This window comes from Pleurodeles waltl, chromosome 8, assembly GCF_031143425.1.
Source record: "Pleurodeles waltl isolate 20211129_DDA chromosome 8, aPleWal1.hap1.20221129, whole genome shotgun sequence".
NCBI lineage: Eukaryota > Metazoa > Chordata > Amphibia > Caudata > Salamandridae > Pleurodeles > Pleurodeles waltl.
The window spans coordinates 325274160-325290344 of record NC_090447.1 but is presented as its reverse complement, the minus strand read 5'-3'; positions in this window follow the sequence as shown (position 1 = coordinate 325290344).

Genomic DNA, 16185 nt, shown 5'->3' with positions numbered 1-16185 from the left:
GATAATTGCCTTTACTGTAAGCACATATTCCACCCCTTGCACTTGACTCTGATATTTGGATCCATTTCACCAGGGAGCAAGAACTGAGCTTGTCATTTGGAACAGTTTCATGAGGAACAAATACAGCGTCTCTACTTCTAAAGGAGCGGGTGACCTGCAGCCAGAGCCTGGGATGTCACATGTGGAGGTTACTGTGACAAGGTGTCTCAGAACAATAAAAATAACACACGATTAGCATTATAACACTTACCGTTACTGAAGACAAAACAGTTGTAGGAAGGCTTTTGCGCCTCGCAAACGGTGAAAAACGCGAGGCGCAAAAGCCCTTACGCGATGCAGAATCACATTTTGCGAGTCGGTACCAACTCGCAAAATGTGATTCCGACTCGCAAATAGGAAGGGGTGTTCCCTTCCTATTTGCAACCGCATTGCGGTGTAGAGTTGATTTGTGACCGCGAAAGTGGTCGCAAATCAACTCGCAGTTACCATCCACTTGAAGTGGATGGTAACTCATTCGCAAACGGGAAGGGGTCCCCATGGGACCCCTTCCCCTTTGTGAATGCACAAAAAAAAATGTTTTCAGAGCAGGCAGTGGTCCTATGGACCACTGCCTGCTCTGAAAAAAACTGAAACTAAAAGGTTTCGAAAACATTTCTTTTGCAGCTCGTTTTCCTTTAAGGAAAACGGGCTGCAAAGAGAAAAAAAAAACTGCTTTATTGAAAAGCAGTCACGGACATGGTGGTCTGCTGTCTCCAGCAAGCAACCATCCCCGTGAGTGCCAAGACTCGCTATGGGGTCGCAAACTGCGACCCACCTCATAAATATTCATGAGGTGGGTCTTTGCGACACCATAGAGAGTCACAGAAGGTGTCTGAGACACCTTTCTGCATAACATTTTGCGAGGTGCAAATTGCGAGTCGCTAGTACTCGCAATTTGCACCTCGCAAAATGTTTTCTTCCTACATCTGGCCCTAAATCACAAGTGCTTACATCCACTCCTACTGCATGACGAATGGGAAAAGGGTGGGATTTATGCCTGTGAAAGATGGATGGTTGCCCTCACGCAGGAATGAAGACGCTGATGCCCAAAACCATGACGCTGAAAGCGTCACTGGTCTATACTAAATGCTGCCCTTGACCACAATGGAAATGAATAGCTTTAGTGCAGCCAGCCCTGTGTCGTGCATCAGAGTGTTGAAAGTTGATTTATTACATGCAAAAGACAACTGTCAGGGCACTCATGAACATAGGATTAGAAGTTGTTGATGTATAGAATCTTCAGTGTGGAAAGGACATCACACCATCAACAGTTCAGATTAAATTTATTTCTTGAAGCACACAGTTCATCATAATAATAGAAATTCGTCCTTGAGTTTCATATTCATATAGCCACCACAGCCAACACGTGTTTCGTCCTGAGGGAGGAGGCAGGACCCGGTGCACTTTAAGGAGAGGGGAGATAACGTCAGAGGAATTCTTCTCTAGATGATTTGTTCTGAGATTGTTTGCACTTTAATGAGATTTCACAAGTATCTGGAAAGGATTATTTCTTACATAATACTTACCTGAATCAAGCCCTGATGAAGTCCGTGAGAGGGTTCTCTCATAGGACGAAACACGTGTTGGCTGTGGTGGCTATATGAATATGAAACTCAAGGACGATTTTCTATTATTATGATGAACTGTGTGCTTCAAGAAATAAATTTAATCTGAACTGTTGATGGTGTGATGTCCTTTCCACACTGAAGATTCTATACATCAACAACTTCTAATCCTATGTTCATGAGTGCCCTGACAGTTGTCTTTTGCATTGTTAGTTTCCCTTGAAACATTGGAGGATTAAGGAAGATCCTCTTGCCAGGAGCACCATGCCGCAATTGAAATGTTAATACTATTATATGGACTCACTGTGAGCGCCCGAATCCTATGACTTTCTTCCTAGGTGTTTTTGTTTTGACTCTTTGATTTATTACATGGCTTCCATTTAGTTTCTCAAAGCGAGTTGGGGCAGGCAACCTGGGACAGACAGCCTAGAATTAAATGCTTTGATTTGTTTAGAGATACAATCGTATCTCTAAACAAATCAATCTATTTAATATATTTTCATATGAATGTGTAGGAATTTCAGAGGCGGTGTAGCCCCTCAGCCTTAAGAAAGAAACCATCCTTGCACTGTAACACTATCTAATAAGGGTTGCCTGGACCCAGTATAAGGTATAACATCATAGGTATCCATCTCACACTGGGCCAGCCTCCTTTAAGAAGGCTATCCTTTTTTATAGGTAAGGCCAAGTCAGTCACTTCTCCAAAAAAGGGGTGTCCTTTTATAATTTGATTAACAAAGCCTAAGTATCCACAGATATATTTTTGCCTCTACAGTTTTGAGTGAAGAAGTCAGAGCCTGAAGTTGCACTACTAGGTAAATCAAGCAGATTCAGAGGTTCCAGCAGTTGAATGGATTGTTTGTTTGCCCAAATCAAAGGATCATTTTCTTTATGCACAGTGGATTTGGTGGTGATTTACGAGACCATAGAGAGTACAGCCCATCTCATGCAAAGGCAGGTATTCTCATTTCCTCTTAATCCCTTCCTATAGTTACAGGGAGGGTGACTGTAATAAAATCCAGTTGTTCAAGTCTTAAACGTAGAATAATACTGACTCTAGAGACAGGAGTAATCATATCATTTTATCCTAGAGAATGCAAAATCATGGTAAAAAAGTTCTATGTCCTTGTTATCAAAAAGTCTCACATAAACCCCCTTGGCTTACCTCAGCAATCTATTTCTGTTTTTTGACAATGCATGGAGTAATGTTCTGTTCATAATCCTAAAGGAGATCAGCATCTTGCCTTTATCAGCATTTCAAGGAGTGACACATCTATCCCATATGATCAGATGTGGTTCCTGTTTCTTAAAGGCCCCATCTGCCCCTCTTTTTCATGCACACAGCAGGTTCCTGTGTGTGAAGGCAGTCGGCACAGCCCCTTGAGCTTGGGCAACCTACACCTAATTAATCAGTGCAACACTTGTTTTTAGGCACTGGCCTAGTTGGCTTAAAGGGATCACATTCAAACGGCAGTCACTTAACATTGTAATAAACTAACATGTCAGTCATCAGCTTTTTTCCATTTGTAGCAACCAGTTATATAGTTGGGAGCACAGTCTTGTGTTTTGCTCAAGGTCTTAGTGTATGTGGCCTGAGTGAACAAAATTATGGAAATATGAAGGTGTATAAGACTACTTACAAAAAGGGCATTAAGTATGTGTGCAACTCATTGCTTTGTCTTGGAAAACAATGCATAGATCTAGATTGTGTTTGTAATACACCAAACTGGCATAGCAAAGATATATTGAGAAGGAAGGTACAGATAGGTGTACATCAGAATGGGAAATACGTCGTCAGAGATGAATGTGAGAGTAGGAGATAAAGACAAGTAGTGCAGTTCTGGCTTGGACTGAGAGTCTTAGGATAATCAAGTGCTGAAGTAATGATTAAACAAGTGTTTGAACTATTTTGAATGTCCACTTAAAGATCTTGAATTAGAGCTTCAGGTGTGATGAGCTGCCTTCTTCGGGGCATGGTGCACATGGTACAAAATAGCTTGGTTCGGGGTGCACTGCTACTTAAGATGGCCTATAAATTCAGCATCTTTGTTCTACCAAGGGTTCTGTGGCCTCTGGAGAAAATGACAGTAAGCATGTAACACCCTATGTAACAGAATGATTTGAAGATGAATATGGCATCAGTACCAAACTATGTGAGGAAATTCTGCTCAAGACAGACAGTGCCAGAGACCAGTCTGGCTACCTTAGTAAGTGCCCTCTGAGGTGAATTGTTTGAATGTCTGGCAACCTTGTGAGAAGGGCACTTTTATAATCTAATCACACTGGCTTGAAATCATACCCGGGGAGTAGGCTTTTAATTCCCTTCTGTGGTCTCAGCTAGTTTTGGGAATTCTTTGCCAAGCACATCTCGTGGTGTAGGTAACGTAGTCTCTCACCTGAAAAAGTACTTAAGAATTTAGTGCTGCCATTTCTTAAGACAATAATGTAAATGGTGGTTTGGGAGATCACCCGTGATTGAATAGGTGAGACAGAAGTGTGAAATTCTGTTTTATGAGAATTCAATCTAAGGTGGTACTGTTTCCTCCATGTTTATACCCTGTATTTGGCAGGTGGGAACTTAAAGTCATCCATTTCACTCTTGGTAGGAGTAGTCATCAAGGTTTCTTCAATGCCCAAACATTATTTAGAGTTTCGAAAAGGATTCCCTGGCCTAGTGTTATTGTAAACTGTCAACATATCTAAAAGAAATTGGAAGACAAGATTGTACTGAATGTTAAATGTTTAGGACATAATCCACAGGGCCAGACTCATATTTTATTCCATCAGCCATTTCTCCAGTGGACTGGAGCCATCAGAGGCTGATTTTGAAAGGAGAAAGCTGCTGTTGATGCCTGTATCACTTTCTCCAGCTAGCCTAATGTTTTTTTGCAGAAGGCCCAGGTGGCTTCCAGAAAGAGCAGGAGAGAGGGTGCGAAAAAGGTAGGGGGAGATAGGAAAGAGACCAGAGAGGGAGAAGAGTAAGGGGAGAGAATGTGAGAGAGAGTGAATTGATGGATGGAAAAAGAGAGAAAGTGAGGAGAACATATAGGGGTTGGTGTGAGCATTTTTGCCAGGGGGGGCTGGTTCTGAATCCCAGCCAAGCCCTGATCATACACTTTTTGAAAACTGGCCTGGTTATAAAACTCATTTTTCGATTGTCAAATAAATAATTTTCTGTAATGTATATTATTTTTGTTGAGAGTCAGGCTAAAAGCAGAGCTCCATGCCAGCAATAGCTGGTTGGCGGGGTGAGAGGGTTAACCTGGCTATTTTTTTAATTATCAGGGAAATTCCCTGGAAATATAGAGATGTTGGGGAGTATACAGGTTTTGCGAACTATGGACTAATGTGGTGCATATGGATTTTGTGTGGGTCACAGTGGTTGGAGTTACAGCATCCTTGGAAACTTTAATGGAAATAGTTACAGGTAAAAAAGGAAGTAATGAGGAGAGGGACTGTACAGGGTGGGTGTGGTGATCAAATTAGTCTAGTTTAAGGGTGGAGGGCAGAGAACCAGATTTTTTGTATTTCCCAGAGAAGGGAGATTTAGTCATGATGTTTGCCAGCGATTGAGACATAGGGGCTGATTACGAGTCTGCCAGACCTGACAAGATGGCCAGACTCACACTGGCGGTCAGACCACCGCGGCTGAGCGGTCTGACCACCACATTACAAGTTTGGTGGGCGGACCGCCAACTGACCGCCATCTCTGCCAGGATCCAAGATCCCAATCGAGTGACGGCGGTCTTGATTGTAATCGGCCAGGGCGGCATTGAATTTAGCACCACCCTGCAGATTACAATTTTGCTCGCCACCAGTCTTTTCATGGGGGTTTCCCCTCCATGAAAAGGCTGGTGAAGAACAAGTGCTGGGGGCCACAGAGGGGTACCCTTCAGTACCTAGTGCTTGGGCAATGCAGGGTCCTCCTGCCCAGCACCGTCGGAATGCACACTGTCTCCTTTGAGGGAGCCGAGTGCTACCTCCTAGCACTGTTCCTGCCAGACAGTCCGGCGCGTACGCTCTATTTCAAGGTTTCCGCCACTCAGCCAGCAAGTTTTCCACCAGTGGTGGAAAACTTGTAATAGGGTGAGAGGGGGTAATGCCACTGCCGTGGTGGTGGCTTACTCCTCGCTAGTTTGTCGGTTCCACATTGGGACCGCCAAACTCTAATCAGGCTCATAGATTGTTTTGGAATTGCAAAAGTCATCAATATTCAGTTATTGGTCATTTTATGGCACTTGTTGGAGCATAGGTGTCAGAGATTGCATGTAACACCACAGTCTATTACTGAGTGTGGGTGACAAACAAATGAGGCAGTGCACAAATAACAGCAGTCCAAAAGCATTTATTCAAACATATGAATTAAGCTTGGCTATGGCACACATTAAAAGGAATAAAAATGATGACTTGGAAGTGGGGGTATCAGGGAGGGGTCAGTGTCTCTGAACGTTAGAGAGAAGGAGATCTCTTGCTATAAGTACAGTACTGATAAAGTAGTAATTACGGCTGGCTCAATGAAGGCTTTGCAAGAGAGTCAAACCCTACTGCCTAAGCTGTGTTTCAGTTTGTAGTGTTCTTCCACTCGGAAATCTCTTCCACTGGGTAATCAGCACGAGAAGGATAAAGAGGTTGGCCAAGCACTTCCTACTGAGTGTCTGCATTTATTGTCTGTGCAGTCTCCCTCAGGAGACTCTGTAGTCTCCTTAGGTTAAAGTGTAGGGAAAGGTAAAAAAGTATATTTAACTTAAAATACATAGGCCCACATTAAGACATTGGTGGTATAAGCCGCCTACCGCCGCGGCTACCATCCGTTTGCTAGATTATGACCACAGCCAGACATCCGCTGTAAAAGCCGTCTGTGGCCATACTGGCAGATGGTGGTAAGGTGGCACTGCTACCACCAGCACCGCCATGCCAGTAGACGACCACCAGCCATATCATGACACATGATACGGCCTGGCGGTGTTCTGCTGGTGGGCGCTTCTGGCGGTAGCAGCACCTCGTCCTGTTCCCTGCCGGAAGACCACCTGGATGCAGGTAAGTTGGGCTTCCGACAGGGGATGGGGATGTTTTGTGTGTGTGTGTGGGGGGGGGGGTTGTGTGCATAAATGTGTGAGTGTCTGCGTGAATGCGTCTGTGTGTGTAGTGTTGTTTGGGTGGGTGTATGCATGTGTGTGAATGCGTGTAAGAATAGAAATGTGAATGCATGTCTGCATGTCAGTGTGAATGTGTGACTAGATGTATGCGTGTCTGCCAGTGTGAGTGAGTGGGTGTATGCGTGGCACATGTCTGCAAGTGTGTGCGTGTTTGGGGGGTGGGGGATTAGAAGGGAGGAGCGTGGAAGGAGGGGGGTGGGGGGCATCTGGGGAGTGTTTGGGGGGTGGATGAGCCTCCTACCAGTGACAGGGAATTCCTTCCCTGTCACTGGTGCAGCATACCGCCATGGTTTTCGTGGCATTGCTAATGCCACGAAAACCATGGCAGTAGGCAGCCTCAAAATGCCGCTGGAGGTACAATAGCGGCCGCCGGGTTGGAGATTGTTATTTCTGGTCCAGCAGCTGCTACTACAATGGCGTTAGGAATAGTAAATTGGTGGGTTGGCTGCAGCCAAACCGCCAATGTCATAATGTGGCGGTATGTACCGCCATCCTGTTAGCAGTACTACCGCCACATTACGGCCTACCGCCGGGGTCATAATGACCCCCATAGTAAAAATAATTGTATGTTAAAGAATATTATAAATTAATTGTATATATTTATTTTAAATGTAACTGCTACATAATTCACTTAATTTGTAATTAATTATTATTATTATTTTAATATTAAATTAAATTAAAATGGTTTTGCTGAAGTTTACATTCAAAGATACATTCCTACTCAAAGAAAAGATATGTTTTATTATGCTTTAATAATTAGCAAAAGTGATTTAATTTTTCAATGAAAATGGTTATTAAAATATAATTTGATTAAATGATAAATATGTTTTTTCTATTAGTTTTTTCAAAGTTATATTTATTTATATTTTTATCTATGGTAGGGTAGTGCAGTACCAGTGGTTGGCCTTGTGTGGTGCTGGACGTACTTCATCTCTGAGATGGAGCAATGTACTACTGCTTTGGGTCCCTTTTTGGCTGTAGTAACTTCATAAATGGAGTTTGTCAATAGCAATAGGCTTACTCTATTGTGGGAGGGAGCACATTCCTGACTAAGCTCCTTCCAAAAACCCTCCTTAAGCCTACCTAATCCTTTATCCTTTAGTCATAACTATTCCCCCTTGGCCTGCCATTTATATCTGTCCTGCCCACATTTACTACTAACATGTATACTTACATGTGCAGAGACTATGCACGCAGGGATCGCTGCACAGAAGAAGATAGGAGAGGCGGAGGTGGAAGCTCTGCATGTAAGTTAATGAATAGCAATTTGTAGTATTTAATAGTACTATTGTGGTTCTGCTAAGTGTACCACAAATGCAGGTTCTGCATAGGCCCCTTAATTTAGCTTGTAAAACAAATGCATTGAGCATCTCTTTGAGAAACTCTATGACCGAACAAAAAAAGAGGAAAGGAATGAAAAAAGAAAAATTCAGATCTAGCAGCCTCTCTATAGACCAGAGTGGGCTGAAATATCACTATTTAGCTTAAAGTAAAGACTAACAATCATATTCCATGAAGAGCAGAAAAAACTGAATCCGACAGATGGTTCCAGAAAGCCACCCAGTTGGCACATACCTTTAATTTTTCTGTCACAGTTGTTATAGCTTCTGCATCTCCCGATGTAGGACCAACTATTGCACAAACATCATCTGAGAGGACAGAATCAGAGCAGAAGGTAACCTCCAGGGCAGGGCTGCAGTGGAGGCATTTCTAGAAAAGGGCAGATCTACAAGTCATCTTGTAAACAGCTGCACAAGGTGAAATTAATTATTCACTGCTGGGGAAACAACTGCAGGAAATTTACAGACAGAAGCAGGGAGATTATGGCCCTCATTACAACCCTGGCGGTCGGTGTTAAAACGGCAGTAACAACGCCAACAGGCCAGCGGTAAAAAAAATGGGATCACGGCCACAGCAGAAACCGCCAACATAGACAACCACTTTAACACTCCGCCCTCCACGGTGGTAGCAACAAACACCCCAGTGGTCACCGCCAACAGACAGGCGGAAGACAATGTACCGCCCACCGTATTACAAGGCACCAATCCGACAGCTTTTCTGGGGTGGTACCAATGCCATCAAAAGCACAGTGGAAACTGAACAGCGAAGGGGAACTACTTACCTCTCGACACTCCACAAAGAACCAGGACACCATGGAGCCCGAATTGCAGATCCTCCCCATGTTGGTGCATCTACTAATACACCACAAAGTAGAAAGAAGGTAGCGGCGGCAACGACGGTGAGTACTGCACCTAGCACACAGGGGAGGGGAGGAGGAAAAAGAGAGTGACACACACACGTGGCACGCAACACCCGCACCCCCACCCTCACCTACAACACCATACACACAAACACATCCAACAACAATACAGATACACCCCGTCACCCCCTGGGAAAATGCAAGGACAAAAGAAAATTAGTCTAACCAGTGTTATATTGGAACATTCAGATATATCAAGAGAAAATCAAATAATCAGTATGTACAAATATTTACATTATGTACACAAGACCGAACACAGTCCCTTGTAAATGTCCGTGGACCAGTGGTCCCAAAAAGCATGGGCGAAGCCCACACGTGACACCTGCCTCAAAATGGAGAGAACACTGCAGGGGCATCAGGTCGAAAAAACACAGGCACATCAGGGGGAGGGTGGGCACCTCAGCCGGAAGATGGTACAACGCCACTGCTCCTCGAGGGGGCTCCATGCCCACTGCTTGGTCCTGGGGAGTGCAAAGCCACAGTCTCTCAAGTCTCTCAAGTGGGTGGTTTGCCCACTGCTTGGTCCTGGGGAGTGCAAAGCCACAGTCTCTCAAGTGGGTGGCTTGCCCATTGCTTGGTCCTGGGGAGTGCAAAGCCACAGTCTCTTAAGTGGGTGGTTTGCCCACTGCTTGCTCCTGGGGAGTGCAAAGCCACAGTCTCTCAAATCTCTCAAGTGGGTGGTTTGCCCACTTCTTGGTCCTGGGGAGCGCAAAGCCACAGTTTCTCTAGTAGGTGCCTTTTTCCACTAGTTTTGAAGGGGGCTTTGTGCCGAGAGTGCTTCATCCTGCCAAGGATTGGGTGAGTGGATGTATCTATCCACTGGTTCTGGATGGGGCTTTGTGCCCAGAGTGCTTCATCCTGCCAAGGATTGGGTGAGTGGATGTATCTCTTCACTGGTTCTGGAGGGGGATTTGTGCCCAGAGTGCTTCATCCTGCCAAGGATTGGGTGAGTGGATGTATCTCTCCACTGGTTCTGCAGGGGACATTGTGCCCAGTGATGCTGCACCTGGAATGTAGCAGTGAACATCTTCTCACCTGGGTGTCTGAGCCACGCGATGTACCTGGAACAGGTAGCATGATACTCCATGCAGGCAGAGCCACACTCCATCCTGCGGGGACTTAGGCTGCCAACTGCTGGTCATGCCAGTGCTGGAGGTCATGCCTCAAGTGGTGTATTTGGGGTCAAGGACGTCACCTGCAGCCTCGGACGGCTGCCCACTGGTAATGCTGCTGACGCCCGATAGAGTGGTATCGGCTGGGCATGTGGCGGTGCAGATGGTGGTGCAGGTGACGGTGGCTGCGTTGGAGATGATGCTGCTGCTGGCCGTGGTGGAGGGAGTCACCATACCGTCTCTGGCAGCCTCAGATGACTGATCGTTGGAGAGGATGCTGCAGACTGACACTATGGCAGCAGCTGTGCAGGTGGCGGTGCAGGTGGTGGTTGTTGCGGCAGTGGTGACTGTGGTAAGGGTTTCTGGCATCCCTGACGAAATGGTGGTCCAGCCCCTCACCAGAAGGCATTGTGCCCTGAATGAATTGCCCTTTGTCTTGTGGCCCTTCCCCACCTTGGCAGTCGCTGCTGGGACCTTGGCACTATCCTCTCTGTGTTTGGGTGAGGCCTTGATGGGTGGGTGGTGTGACTTTCCCCTGCTAGAAGCCGTGCCTTTTTGACCTTGGCAGGTGGCGGAGTCGGTGTGTCCTTCAGATCTGTAGGTGGCACACTGGCAGCTCTGACGGGTGCCCCCTTCGATCCACCCGACTTGCACAGATCACAGCAGACGCAGATGTGGTGGCTGAGGTGCTGGGCTGGGATCTAGACATCCTGGCCCTAGGGGACGGACGGGGGGAGGTGTAGGGAAGAGGTTCAAGTTAGCTAGGAAAAGTTTTTTAGACATACTGGGATGGGAAGATGGAGGGGGTGTGGGAGTGGAGGAAGAGGTAGTGGTTGTAGGAGGTGTACATCTGCTGAGTTTGAGTGAAGGTGCATGGGCTGGAGGCTGTTGTGAGGTGGATGACTGTTGAGTGGGTGTGTGTCTGCGTTTGTGTTCTTTGGGAGGAGGGCTCACAGACACACTGGGAGAGGACACAGGGGATGTGTGAACGGCAGTGGGGTTTGTGATTGCACCTGAGCAGTGTGTTTTGATGGGCATGCTGGTGATGGAGGCAGTGGCTGATGATGTAGTGCATGCAGGTGTGAGTGGAGATGAGACTAGGAGGGAGGTGGAGGACATGGAGGAGAGGGACACAGTGGAGGAAGTGGATGTTGGTATGTGTGCATGGGTATGGTGCTTGTGTGAGTGCCTATGTGATGTGTGGTGCTTATGTTTTCCTGAGCCACTTTTGTCTGTTGATGTGTGTGCATGCTGGTCTGAAGGTGTGCTTGGGATAAGCTGATGTAGAGGGGATTGGGTCTGGGTAGTGGAAGTTGGAGGGGAGAGGCTCGACACAGGGACAATGGCTGCAATCAGTGCTGAGGCAAGAGCCTAAAATACTCTCTGTTGGGCCGCCACGCCAGAATGAATGCCCTCTAAGTATGCATTTGTTTGCTGCAAATGCCTCTCGGCACCCTGGATGGCATTCAGAATGGTTGACTGCCCAACAGTGAGGGATCTCAGGAGGTCAATAGCCTCACTGAGGGCAGCAGGGCTGACTTGGGCAGAGCCTAAGGTGCCTGAGGCGAAGGAGATGCCCACCCTCCTGGGTGAGCAGGCACGGGAAGCATGCTGAGGGGTTGCTAGGAGGGCAGTGCTGGTAGGTGGGGTGGCAGCTTCCATCAGAGGAGGAGTCGCTGTCGCTGGTATCCCCTCCTGTCCCCGTCGTGGAGCTCCCCTCGTCCTCCGTCCCACTGGTGCCTTCACCCTCTGTGGATTCACCCTCATGGGCCATGTGGGTTGCAGCTCCCTCGGTCCCCGGTGTCTCTGCTCCTCCGCCAGATGATGCTAATGCACACAAGGACAAGGTGACAAAACAAGAATGGGGGCAAAGACAGAAGACACACATGGTCAATGCCAGCAACACCACTACCGTTGGCGGACACAACACACACAGAGCTGCTCTGTGCACTAGGCCTTGCCCAACCAGTCACTATGGTAGTCACCACCCCATGGGGTACAATGCCTAACGCCAACAAATGTGCACCTGACACCCACAGGACCCTGCACACTAGTAGCTGCCCAATTGTACCATTGGGGTAGGAGTGCTTCTGAGCCTGCAAACAAGGGACCTACCCTTGCATGACCGCCCTGGCTTAGGGGCACCCATAGCCCACTACCCACCCAGATCCCTCCTAAACTGCGCAAAGTCAGCTTTATGACACTGCACTCACCCCCTTGTGGCTGCTGTGATGCCCTCAAGGGCCCATCCAACTCCGGATAGGCCACTGCCAGGGTGCAGAACATCAGGGGGGTCATTGAGCGAAGGCCCCCTTTCCACATTGGGAGGCCAGCCCCAGCTGGGCCTCTGCTGTCTTCTTTCTCCAGTGGCGCAGGTCCTCCCATCTCTTGCGGCAGTGGGTGCTCCGTCTGTGATAGACCCCCAAGGTTTGCACTTCCTTGGTGATGGCACGCCAAATACCCTTCTCCTGGTGGACGCTGACCTAGATGGAAAGTACAGGAGGAAAGGAAGTTACTCACCCGTCCGGACCGTCATACTCATTGCCCACCAGTTACCACCCATGCCCTGACGCACATACACTGACCATCCTCACATGCAGAACTCAGCCCCCCAGCATGTGGCTTCCATCCACACCACTCCAAACAGGCATAGCCCACGCATCATGCTCACAGCGTACTCACCTGTTTGTCTGGAGGACCGTAGAGTAGCGTGTACTGGGGGAGGGCCCCATCCACCAGTTTGTCCAACTCCTTTGCATTGAAGGCAGGTGCCCTTTCCCCAGACACATGTGCCATTGTCTCTTCCAGATTCAGGTCACAGCAGCACTTGCAGTGTAGGTCCTCTCCTGTTGATGGTCAGGTATCAAGTGAGTGAACAGATAGAAAATGGCAGTCACGTCCACGGTGGTGCGTACCATCACCGCTGGTGTACACGGCCTTTGGCTCCTGGAACCCATAGGGCCCAATGATAAGCAATGCTGAAATGCGTTGCGGTCTTCGACCGCCTACCGTGAAGCTGCACAAGGCCAGCACAGTTAACTCATTTCCCCTTGTCCCTCCTCACAAGTCAGGCAGCCGCCATTTCAGGGATGCACACGGCATGGCACATAACTGCGTCACAGCACATATTGGCACATATACGGACTAACTATTTCACACACTGATTTACTGCAGACACAGTTGTGCTACCTATGTGGTAAATGACCCTCTGCTTACCGTTCTCCTCCATAGGCTACAACCGCTGGGGCAGATGATGAGATGGCGGCATCCTCCGGTGTACAGACCCCTGGTGGACCTGTCGACAATGGAAGACAGACACATCATAATCACATACAGACTTGATTGTGCCACAATTCAAGACCTCTGTGTCCAATTAGAGCCAGACCTGATGTCATCTATCCGCCAGCCCATAGGTATCCCCCCTCTAGTGCAGGTCCTGTCAGTGCTCCATTTCCTGGCAAGTGGCTCCTTTCAAACTACAGTGGCCATGGCATCTGGGATGTCTCAGCCAATGTTTTCTAACGTGTTGACCAAAGTTTCGTCTGCCCTGCTGAAACACATGCGCAGCTACATCATGTTCCCCCAGGTGGAGGATTTGCCCACAGTGAAAGCTGACTTCTATGCCCTTGGACATATCCCCAACATCATTGGTGCCATTGATGGTACACATGTGGCATTTGTCCCCCCCGCAGAAATGAACAAGTGTACAGAAATAGAAAAAGCTACCATTCGATGAATATGCAAATGGTGTGTTTGGCGGACCAGTACATCTCCCATGTGAATACCAAGTATCCTGGCTCTGTGCATGACGCCTATATCTTGCTGAATAGCAGTATCCCTTATGTGATGGGCCAACTCCAGAGGCACAGGGTGTGGCCAATAGGTGAGCCCAAGGTCCCCACACAGTATGTTTAGGTGTCTGGGTGTGGGGTAGTCCCTAAGGGTTAGTGTGTGTCTAACAGGTATCCTTCAAAATTTCCAGGTGACTCTGGTTACCCCAACCTCTCATGGCTACTTACCCCAGTGAGGAATGCCAGGACAAGGACAGAGGACCGCTACAATGAGGCACATGGCCGAACTAGGTGTATTATTGAAAGGGCGTTCGGCCTCTTGAAGGCCAGATTCCGGTGCCTCCATCTAAGAAGTGGCTCCCTATACTACTCACCGAGAAAGTGTGCCAGATAATCGTGGCATGCTGTATGTTGCACAACCTGGCATTGAGACGCCAAGTGCCTTTTCTGCTGGGGGATGAGCCTGGTGATGGTCTTGTGGCAGTGGTGGAGCCTGTGGACAGTGAGGAAGAGGAGACAGAGGAAGAAGATATTGACAACAGAACGAACATCATCATGCAGTACTTCCAGTGACACACAGGTAAGAGACTGTAACTCCTCCTGACATTTCAGAATACTGTAGTACATTGTACATGTCAGCCTCTTAACCTCTGTCTATGGACACTGACTGTTCCCTTTGGCTTTACTTTTTGCAGATCTGGGTACCACTTTCTGCCTTCTGCTATATGTACTGCTGCCCAACAACTGTCATACATTGGTATGAGTAAATGAACATTCACATTGCTATTTGTTGCTAATGTTGTAATAATACATTTGTGAATGATCAGACTGGTTTGTGAATAAAGGGTGTTTATTTAGGGGCAAATGAGTATAGGGGTATGTGCAAGGGACTGGGGTGATGGTGGAGGAAGGTCCATAGTAGAGTCCAGTCTATTTGTATCACAGGTGCATTGTCCAATGGGGCATAGGAAGGGGAGTAATGGCAGTTCAAGTTGGACAGGGTGACATAGTTGGACAGAAGGGTGACAATCAGGAGTGTCTTATTTCCTGGCGGGGGTCTTGGCAATGTTCTCTGTCTTCTGACTGGATCGCATGGACCATTTGTGGGGTGGTTCTCCTTCTGCAGGGGGTGGGGTGCTGGTGGCCTGTTGTTCCTGTGGTGGGGCCTCCTGTCCGCTAGCGCCGGCGGAGGTGGAAGGCTGTTCCTCGGTTTGGCTAGTGTCAAGGGCCCTTTGTTGTGCCAAGCCTCCCTCATGGTCTTGCCCATATCAGCCAGCACCCCTGCTATGGTGACCAGGATGGTGTAGATTTTGGTGAGGTCATCTCTGATCCCCATGTAGTGTCCCTCCTGCAGCTGTTGGGTCTCCTGAAACTTAGCCAGTACCAAGCCCATGATCTCCTGGGAATGGTGGTATGCTCCCATGATGTTGGAGAGTGCCTTGTGGAGAGTGGGTTCCCTGGGCCTGTCCTCCCCCTGTCGCACAGCAGTCCTCCCAGCTTCCCTGTTTTCCTCTGCCTCTGTCCCCTGAACCATGTGTCCACTGCCCACTGACCCCCAGGTCCCTGATCGTCCTGGGTTAGTGGGTCTGCCTGGGGTCCCTAAAGTGGTGGACACGCTGCTGATTGACATGTCCTGGGGACAGTGGCATGGGCCCACTGGGTGGGTGCTGTGCTGGTGTTTCCTGTGGGGGAGGTTCTGTGGTGGTTTGGGACTGTGGCAGGGGAAACAACTGTCCAGAGATCCCAGATGGGCCAGGCTGGTCATCCTGATCCAGGCGTGCAGAGCTGCTGTCATCACTGTGGGCCTCTTCTGTGGGGAGACTGGATATGGCTGGCAGCTCCTGTCCGGTGACGTTGGGTAGGGGTCCTGTTGGGATGTAAATGCACTGTTATTGTATCTGTGTGTGCCATCTTGTGCAATGGGTGTGTTCCCCTGTATTAATGTGCTTGCACTGTCGCCTTGGCCTTGTGTGATTGGTGATTATGTGGGTTGGGTGAGTCTCTCTACTGGGCATGCTGTGGTGATGGGTGTCCATACAGGTCTGTGGTGGGGGTCCATGCATTGGTGTTGCATACAGGGCTTGGTATTGGGATGGGTGGGTTGTGATAGTGAGGTATATGTGAGGTGGTGGAGTGATGGGGTGAGGGTAGGGGTTGGAGTTTGTGATGGCATGCAGGTAGGGTGGGGGGGATAAAGTAGTAAAGATTTGACTTATCAGAGTCCAGTCCTCCTTCTACTCCTGCGAGGCCCTCAGGATGCAT